Genomic DNA, 9,494 nt, shown 5'->3' with positions numbered 1-9,494 from the left:
CTGTCCAGAGAAAACACAGTGCAGAGCCAAACAAAGGGAGGAAAAAAAAAGGGAAACTCAAGTTACTGCAGGGAACAGTTCTCTGCGTCCTGTGATAATGTTAAGAGATACAGATTAGAGTCACTGCTGTTTGTATTTGATATGGATTCACACTGCTTTGTTTCAAAGCTCTGAAAAAGCCAAATTTGCACCATTTATTTAAAACACAGAACAGTGCACAATAAAATATATACAAATAACATAAAAATAGATTTATTCCCATGATTCTCCTTTCTTTATATATGTATAAAAAGATTGCTTTTCAGCAAAGTCGAGCATATTCTCAAATCACAATCCATTAATTACAATGTTTTTGGAGCATTGGGAGACTTAATTTAGGAAAGTAGAGTACACTAATTGGTGAAAATGCTGCTTGCTTCAGGAAATCTCCAGGTGAGTTCCCGCTGAGCGGCTGTAAGCACAGGTACTTTGTTGGGAAGTTTGTGGCTGACCAAATATGTTTATTACAGTCCTCAGTCACAGACAGCCTGGCCTCATGGTGGCTTTATGGTTTGTGCAGGTGAGCACAGTCACACATCACATTAGCAGGGCGCCACCTCTAAAACTAGTGCACATGCAAAGGATGAAGGCATTGTTCTGATGATGTAAACATGAAAAAAACAAATAATATCATAGGACAGTAATAAATTTAAAGCCTTTAATTGTCCTTTCTACACTATGTGTAGCCTCACGTATATTGTTAATAACAATGAAGATGAGAATAAAATGCATTAATTATTTCTCTCTATGTAAATAATGGACACGCATCAACTCAGTCAATATTAATTGATGGCACAAGGAACAGCTGGACATCCACAGATCATGTTGTAACTTGCTAATTAACAAATTGCTCACCTTATGCGAGTACTCAGTAAGTTACAGACAGCTCCACGGGAGCTTGTTGTCTCGGCGTGAAATGTTTTATGTTTCCTGTACAGCCCCTGAATATGTTGCTTTGCATAGCTATGGAAAAAAAATGTGGTTTTCTCCGTGAGAAACAAAATGCCTCTTAGAACATAAAACAAAAAAAAACATGTATTTTAGCATAAGATGGTCAGGTTATATATATCTATGTATGACAACACATAATGTGTGCCTGTGTTTCATCCTGTTCTCATTTCCAGGTCGTTAAAAAACCCAATAATGGTTTGTCATGACACTTAGCGTCAAATAGTGATGCACAGTTACCTTGAGCATCACTAAGTGATGCATAGTGATGACACGTAGTAAACAGTCGCTGATGCATTATTATGGATCCCACTGTTTTTCTTGGAAAGTCCCACCCTGTTGTACTGTGATTGTTCAGTACTAGCTCTAACGATGTCTTCTTTGCCCTAACCCAAACCGCCTCCAACCTCGACACGTCAACACGATAAGTACTAGCCAGTCAGAGCACAGCAGGGCAGGACATGCAAAGAAAAGCAATGGAATCCATAAAAGCACATCATGATTAGGTTTAAGTACAAAAAAAAAAAAAAAATGATGTTTATAACTTAATAATGTAATGCTATATTAAAACAATGCTAATTATGCTGTCTTATGAAACGTGAACTTGGTCAAAGTCTTGTTTTGTTTGACCCATCTGCCTCCCATCCTACGTGGACTTTCTTGCTCTTTATCCCTTTGAAATCTGGATCATTATCTCTTTTCCAGTGCCGATGCCTTTCACAAGTACTCAAATCTTTAAACTCTAAGCAAATTAGAAAATTTAAGAAATTTCAATAAAAAAGCTGGGAAAAAAGAAGAAATCTCCTGTCAAGTGTTTTCCATGTTTTTTGTTTTGTGTCTTACTTTCCCTTTTCTTTTCTTTTCTTTTTCTTTTAGTGTGTGCTAATTTTCATGTACTTTTCTTATACTTTTTACTTGCTATTTTCTGGGTAATTTCTCTTCAAGTTACCCATTGCCTTCCTACCCTGTTTTTGAAAGAAATCAAACTCATTTGTTCAGGTTTCAAAGGGTTAAAGCACATCAGTTTCTCTGTGTGTCAAATATTGCTGCGGATGGATTCACATCGTGGTTAGTGAAATCCTAATGCATCTCATCAAGATGTTAGAATTTGCCTTTGGAGTCTATGTCACACGCCAAAGGGCGTGACAAACTTCAGTATCCAGCATATTCTCATACAACAGTTCATATGATATCCCACGAATTAGTGCCGTGCAAATTAGGCCCCTTACTTAACATAATGTTGGCCACTCAAGGCCTAGTTATGAAGGTTATATTTAGGCTAGTAAAGCTACATAGTATAGGTTTAGGAAAAGAAACATGGTGACGAGACCTTAAAATGACTAAAAGTTCAAGCTAAAGCTTAAAATTCCTTTCAGCTTATGGATCATGTGATAGAAACCTTCACAAATACATAGGTCATACACAAATAACTGGCTCATGATTACGTGGTATATGTACTAATTTTAGTGCCTAAACATCTGTGTATGAGAACAGCCTGAGGTATCGGACAACCTGGAGATGAGAACAGACTGGCTGGTCATGGTTGTAACAGCCTCAACGTAAGTGCAATTTTCTTTTTGCTAAACTATTTTGCTGTATGCCAAAGTTGTGCGATCACTTATGCAGGCTCCTGTTTGTTTGTGTACATGTATACATGCATGTGTGTGAGAGTGAGCTCATGTTTGTGTGTATGTCCGGGCATGGTAAAAAAAAAAAAAAAAAAAAGCCTCTGCCACACCTGGAATACATTACATCCTTGTGGAGCCATGTGTTAGGCACATGAGCCTTAAAGTGGCAGGGGTAGTCTTTCCCACATTATAGTCAATAGTAAAGTCCGCACCCCCCGCCAACCTGGCTGTTTGGACTGGCCCAATGACATCATCTTGAGCCGGACCCCTTGTTGTCTTTTTAGGGCGATATAATAGCCGTCCTTCAGCTACCTTTCTGCTCCTAATTACTGGTCAAGGAGTCGTCTGATGCTAACTTTTAAGTTAACATAAAACACTTGTTTTGGGTAACAAATGTACGCAACAGATCTTTAAAAATTTCAGCGTTCTCGGGATCTTTCATTGTGAAGAACTGATGATTTTCTTCCAGTGCACATCAAACATCTCCAGAATTAGCTCATGTAGTTTTGGTTTTGGGAAGTCTTTCTCATTTAACTATAGGAGGGGTTTGTGCAGATCTACAGTGTATACAGGCCACCAGATCCACCAGACTGAGTGTGTGTGTTTGTGTGTGCTGACCTCCTCTGCTGGTTAACTCTGGAGGTTTGGCTCATGATGGAAGAAATTCCATTTGAGATTTACAGATGGTTTTATTTTTTTTATTTTTTTCCAGTTTCTTTTGTCTAGTCCCTCCCACTCTCTCTCTCTCTCTCTCTCTCTCTTTCTGTCTCTCTCGTTTCTTGAGTGCTCAATGGAAAATCACCATCATCCCATATGCTCGCTTGTGTGTCTGTTCAAACTAACTCAGTCAGACAAAAATCGTGCACTGTAGCTGAGTTTTAAGGAACTAGTCGTTGTATTTCAAAGCCATGTCCTTTAAATTCACCACCCTACTTATTACCCAGACTAGACGAAATGCATGACCAGCATTTATCAAGACAACACACAGGCCACGTCCCCCCTTTTGTCAGACGTCTATTTATGCAGTTTGTGGATGAGTCAGAGGCGGCAAGCATAAACTAAAGAAGGGGAGATAAAGAGAGAGACGGGTTAACATTGAGTTTAGAGACTTTGGGGGGAGAGGGGTTAAGTGAGAGAGAGGGAGAGAGAGGTTAAAAGACATGGGGGGGTAAAGGAAGGGGGAGGTTTCAGGGTAGAGCAGGCAGCCCATGACATAGCTAAAGCATGAGTACATGCCTGTTGGCTGACGTCCACTGTGAAAGTTCTGCATCTGGTAAAAATCTACTGCCTCTGCTTTCCTTTCTCTGCCTCCCTGCTTCTTCTTCTTCATCTTCAGTTTTCATTTTGATCTCACCTCTTCCTTTATGTTTCATCTTATTGAATTCTATTCCTCATATCTTCCCTATTGCCCCATTTCTCTTTGTTTCTTTTTTCCTTTCTCTTTGTGTCTTTTTCAACAATGACAAACACAGACAGAAGGAATGAGAAACAGGAAGAAGACAGCTGAACCCCCCCCCTTATTGTCACTGTTTTTAGAGGAAATAGCTTTGCCATTTTGCTCTTATTTGGTAGTTTTTCTCATATTTCTCTCACTTTTAAACCTCATGGTAAATAAAATGCTCATATAACAAGAGTAGAAAGAGCATTTTTCTCAGTAAGCACACAGTCTCATTAAATGTTTCTGTTACTGGGTGAAATTGTGGTGTAATTATGCTTTTGAAACACTTGAAACAGGGGAAACGATAACATCTTACCTCTGTGCAGAAAGTTCACCAATTTAAGATATACTTTGCAGGATTGTCCTAATAAACAACGTGTAGACATATACAAGACATATACAAAAGTAATTCCTCTAAGTCACTTATGACCGAATAGAAGTGTGTAGCAGTGTATTCAGCTTTAGAGACCCCGCGTTCTGCCTGTATTTTCTGATTATTTTATTGTGATGAGGATTCTCGGCACTGTGTGTGTGTAAGGTTAGGACTTAACAAAAGGTAGTGACCAGGTGCCAGACGTAAGCAGCATGCACTCAGGAGGAAACTATGAAAATAGCATCCACAGCACCAAAACATCTAAAGTTGGTTTTCAGTTTTGCTGGCAATACTATTAACAAACAGCCTGAAAAATTCCTGCTTATACCTTTAAAATGACATATCTCATTTGAACACTTTAAAACCGGAGTAAATTGGCTTGATTTCTTTCAAAATCATGGGAAGGGGGTGACAAGTGACTTAACAAGAAATGGTCCAAACATTAGCTAGAAATTAATAAAAATCTAAAAGAAAAATTACCTGACAATAGAAGAAAAGGTTAAAAAAAATAAATAAAAAGACAAGAAAATGACTTCAAGAAAATGCAAAAAATAATACATTTTTTCTGTAACCTAATTTTAAATGGAGACTCATATATATAGTTTTCTGGATGTTTTTCCCTCGTTTTTTGATAATATCTCATATTCCCTCCTACTATTTTTTTTTGCATTTTGCAGAACATGTCTTGCCAAGCTGCTCATTATGGTGTTTTTTTTTATTGTTTTTTTAAAAGTAATCAAATCAGTTTTCTGAGGTTTAAGAGGTCTAAATGCTATCTGAATGCAACACAAGAAAACGTATGTCGATCCAGGTGTAAAAGGGTTAATCCATACAAAATCTAAAGTGTTAAAATAAAATGGTGGGTTACTGTTAAGATCAGACAGTAACCCAGGATTGAACAAACCAGATATAGCACGTTAATTTGTTTGTTACCTTTTGAGTGAGCCAGGAAAGCTGTTTTCCCTGTTTTCATTCTGTGCACTAAACTAAGCTACCAGACACATGAGTGGTATCAATCTTCTCACACAACTCTTGGCAAAAAAGCAAACATGAATATGTCCAAATATGTATAACTATTCTTTCTAAATGTGGAAATGGATATACATTTTGATAGAAAGAATTTGAAAATTGGTTTACTTTTCTTTGAAATGCACTAGGCTTTCAGACTCAATTGTTTCCTGTCATTATGTCGAGAAAGGAAGTGTCCCTTTCACTATCAGCTGACTGACTCCAGACTTTGCTTTGTCATGCAGGAAAGTACTCTGTCTTACTGTATCTCACTCTTGAAATGATTTATCAAGAAAAGGGGGAAAAACATGAATTTGGTTTTTGAGTTTGCAACTTTGCACATGAAAAGACTTACGGTCACTCAATTTTTTCTGCAAGTGCAAAGCTATTTCAGGGGACCAGGGGAAATTATGAATTTTCACAAAAATGTTGGTAAATTGTTAGATTTATTGTGATTTCAGAGGTTAAAACTAAACATAAAGCAAAACATTTAAATATTGGATAATTTTCTGGTACAAACCAAGTTACATTACATTACATTATATTTTGTAAAACTAAAGTAACAAAGGTTATGTGTATACAGCCAAACTATTCTTAATTTATTCCAAGACAGTCCAAAAAAATGTTATGTTAACGGAATATTTTGGGACTAGATTGTTTAAGTGATATTTTGTGTGTATACAAGTAGCTGTTGTTGTGACTTTGGTTCTACAAAGTTGGTTTCTTCTAAGAAAAAAAAAAAAACCTTTAAAATATTAAATGTTATGATAAATTTAACCTCTGAAACTGTTAATTTTTACAAAAGACTTTAGGTTTCATGAAAATATCACCAGCATTTTGGTGGACATTCTTAATTTTCCAGCTTTCCAGAACTTAAAATGAGCTTAAATGAATTAGAGCAATACTTAGCCGAAACACAAGAGCCTGTGATTGGTTCAGCAGAGTTTCGAGAGTTTGGTTTTAAGGTGGCCAGTGACTTATAATGAAACATTTCTGCAGCAGACACCTTTACCTTTCAGCTTTCAGATGGTGAAGTGATGATATTCAGATTCTCACAGATTACAGCAGGCAAATTATGTTAATGCATTTAATTACTTTGTACTTTGCTTGTTTAATTACAGCTGTGTAGTCCTGCACCCTGTTGCACTGAGCACATAGCAGAAGAATGAGGTGTTTGGAGAGACAGCTGAGCACTGGTTTTTATAAGGACAATAAAGACTAATGGATGAGACCACTTGTTAAAACAATGTGGTGGTCCCGACTCCACCAGTGACTCCCAGTCATTCCAGGTTTTACGTGGGGCAGTGGGACAGGTATGGGCTTGTCTCACTCTCCCTCGCACACACATACACACACTTTTACTCTCTGCCTTCAAGCTAAATGGCAACTGTAATCTTTTCATTTTTCTCATATATCTTCTTTTTTGTCATATATCTTTGATGCTAAAGACAGATTTTTTCAAATCATGTGGAAGAGAGAAAACAAGTCTGTCTCTATTTCTTATTTTTTTATTTCGTTATTTGCTGCCTCTCTTTGGGGCCAACTTAATCTCTCACTGTCCTGTTTTTCTGTAAGATAAACACACACATGCCACACACACTTTTTGCTTTAGGGCGTGTCTTCACTTCCCCTCTTCACCCAGTTCACTTTGTTGACCAGATGATCTCCTGCAGCCAGTCGTAATGCCGGGGCGGAGTCTGAATTTACAGAAAGAAAAAAAAAATCTTTTCTTTTCCTCCTCTCCAGTTCTGCTTTGTGTCTTTCTTTTTTTCCCCTTGCTCAACCCAAAACTTCATGATGACCAGAAAATTCTTCCACGTGTCCACTGCTGGATTCGGATGGAGGAGGGGAGGAAGGCAACATGTCTACTGCAGTTTTTTAAATTTCTGCTCTTATTAAACCCAGGTCAATACAAATTAATATTTGTTTTGGTTATTTCTTGCTAAATATTGTTTGAGATAGGATGCACATACACACACTCTGCAGTAAGCCGTAAAATAAAGATAAAATAACAGCTGGCTGGCTAGGAAATATCTAATAATGTTTTAACACAATGTCAGTGTTTTCAGGCTCATTTTTATTCCAAATAAAATGTTCAGGGCCTCATGAAATGCATGATATCGGTCTTTCTTTGCCCAGGATAAGAATTTTATCACACTACTATGTCTCTGCTTTTGTCTTCTTCTTATTTACTATTCATCTTTTTGTCAGTCCACTATTTAAAGCTTGTATTTATTACTGCAATATGACAAAGTTGCTTGATGCTAGTTTCAACACCATTGTGCTGTTGTGACCCGAGTAACCCAGAATCTGAGAGGAAGAGAGAGTGGAGGCGGTCTGCCTGGGGGGGCGGTTAAGGCGGAGAGAGACTCTGGGCTGAGGACAGGCCCCGACTGGTGAGAGAGGAAGAGAAAGAGAGAGAGAGACCCTTTCACACATGCAGTTGGTTCTGGAAATATTCAGTCACACTCCTTGCATGGGACATGTGTGAATGGGGGCAGGGATCGATATTGAGGGAAATCTATTTATTTCCCAACTCAAGACCTAGTACCATTTGAGGGAAAATGCCGGTATGAGTGTATTGTTAATGAAAGAGGTAACATTGCAAGAACAAGCAAGTGAAGGTTAGATTCATCTGATCAAAGACGCTTTCATGTGGAGCGAGCAAACCAAACACAAGACTCCGTTGAAGATGTCTTTGAATCAATGATTTGTTTATACCAATGTTTCTGCTTGTGATTTACAAGAACATCTGCAACGAACTGAAACAGCCCTTTGCCTGTCGTGTTCCTGAAAACAATAATGACACGTCTGTACGTCTTCCGCCACGTACAGGTAGATCTGGCCTTGCCCTATCTAATTCTTCTGTTGTTTTATGGTGATTGGCATCCAAAATGCGTGGACCACACTGCCAGTGTGAGCAGCACTGCTTAGGCACGGCTAAGGTGCTTTCTCAGTTGCATAACATCTAGAGACACAGATTCTGTTCTAATTTTAAGTGTGAAGCACACAGGTGTCAACAGAAATACACAGTGAAATACAGTAGTTACAGCAGCAGGCAGCTCTGCAGCAGCTCTGCAGCAGCTCTGCAGCAGCTCTGCAGCAATGCTGTAGCAACAACGTTGTCGGTGTGAACACCACAAGCGTGGAAGCCGCAGCAGTGTTGAGGTTGCCTCCATGTGCTGCTCACGTTTGCAGTGTGGCCTGAGCATAAGTGTTGCATTTCTGCCTTCTGTTGGATTGTCCCTTGCCTCATCTATACCGGCATTACCTTGGTGTGTGTGAAAAGGAACAGCTGGAAATGTTCCACTATGCAGTGCATGTGTAAGTAGTGAGAATCATTAGCATTTCCTGAAAGATTATTCCCGTAATGATACTGGGAGATACTGTATGTATAAAAGACGCTAGAGATCTAGAGAGAGAGACAGAAAGAGATAGAGAGAAGCTTCCTGCCACTTAAGAGGAGAACTTTTTCTCACAACAAACTCACTTCATCACATCTATGAAACCTTTGGTTACTTTGTAGCATGGGAATGTTTAAAGGGATAATAATTATAAGGAGGAGAGTGATGCACCTTTGAAATAAAACTGCTGTGATTTATCAAAAGGTTCAAACCTGTCTGTAATCAGAAATGGCCTCGAGCTGTATAAGACCAAGGAAAGGACTTTGAAGCTGGTGGCTTAAAAAAAGTATCTTAAAAATAATGGCACAATATTATGATCTAGATGAGGAAATAACAACTCTCTAACTAGAGGTGGGTTTAGATCCTGAATACATGTCTGTTTCTTCTCATAAAAACAAAACTCTGAAGATAGATATTCAAGATCTAAAATCACATAAGTTTATATATCTTTTCTCATGTTGAATATTGAGCAACGTATGTAAATTGTTTTCATATTAAGGGATTTACAACTTTCAGACAAAAAAAAAAACATTTATTTTATTCATCTAAATCACCCCTATTTCCCATTAATCCCTGACCATCATCCGTCAGTCATTTCTTCCTCTATTACCATCAGTGCTAGAATGTTACTGAGGACATTTACTAAAGTACTCTAC

The 9,494-nt window shown here is 38.1% G+C and overlaps 1 long non-coding RNA gene across 4 annotated transcripts in view; it reads right to left on the bottom strand.

Moving 5' to 3' along the window:
* Window positions 1-9,494, bottom strand: part of LOC121957415 (uncharacterized) — a 60,518-nt gene that overhangs the window by 14,092 nt on the left and 36,932 nt on the right. Inside the window, exon 8 of one of the 4 annotated variants that reach the window (XR_006106771.2) lies at window positions 5,986-7,827. The exons of the other annotated variants lie outside the window; for them this stretch is intronic. This is a non-coding gene — a long non-coding RNA (uncharacterized LOC121957415). Of the gene's footprint in view, window positions 1-5,985; window positions 7,828-9,494 lie in introns of those variants that run through there. 4 annotated transcript variants of the gene reach the window in all.

This window comes from Plectropomus leopardus, chromosome 17 (genome assembly GCF_026936395.1).
Source record: "Plectropomus leopardus strain MGB_pleo_1.0 chromosome 17, ASM2693639v1, whole genome shotgun sequence".
NCBI classification, from domain to species: Eukaryota; Metazoa; Chordata; class Actinopteri; order Perciformes; family Serranidae; genus Plectropomus; species Plectropomus leopardus.
Note: the sequence above shows the minus strand (reverse complement) of the source record. Positions and strands in the feature narration are given on the sequence as shown.